We start from the raw sequence: 280 nt of genomic DNA, 5'->3' as shown, positions 1-280 counted from the left end.
TCCATTCTGTTAACCTTTGACTTCTTATGCACCAACAATTAACAGTATTTGTCTACGGGTGACACTTTGAATGGATCTCCCCAAAACAATGGCCTGGTACAGTTTATTCTCTACTATTCCTTCCTGCAAGGCGAGTTTGGATCTGACAAGCAGTTACAACTGTGCTTTAACCCGTTATAACTACGAGCAATGACTCATTAACAACTGACATATATATAACATTTAAAAAAATAAATAAATAAATAAATAGATCCTTGAAAAAAAAAACAAAAAATAAAAT

General features: G+C 32.5%; 1 protein-coding gene across 1 annotated transcript in view; it reads right to left on the bottom strand.

Moving 5' to 3' along the window:
• LOC104520691 (nuclear factor 1 B-type) overlaps window positions 1-280 on the bottom strand; it is a gene marked incomplete at its 3' end in the record, with an annotated part of 7,029 nt that overhangs the window by 6,379 nt on the left and 370 nt on the right. The window lies entirely within an intron of this gene.

The sequence above is a fragment of the Antrostomus carolinensis genome, unplaced genomic scaffold (genome assembly GCF_000700745.2).
Source record: "Antrostomus carolinensis isolate BGI_N321 unplaced genomic scaffold, ASM70074v2 scaffold42952, whole genome shotgun sequence".
Classification (NCBI taxonomy): Eukaryota; Metazoa; Chordata; class Aves; order Caprimulgiformes; family Caprimulgidae; genus Antrostomus; species Antrostomus carolinensis.
The sequence above is the reverse complement of the archived record's forward strand: the minus strand, read 5'-3'. Positions and strand labels throughout refer to the sequence as shown.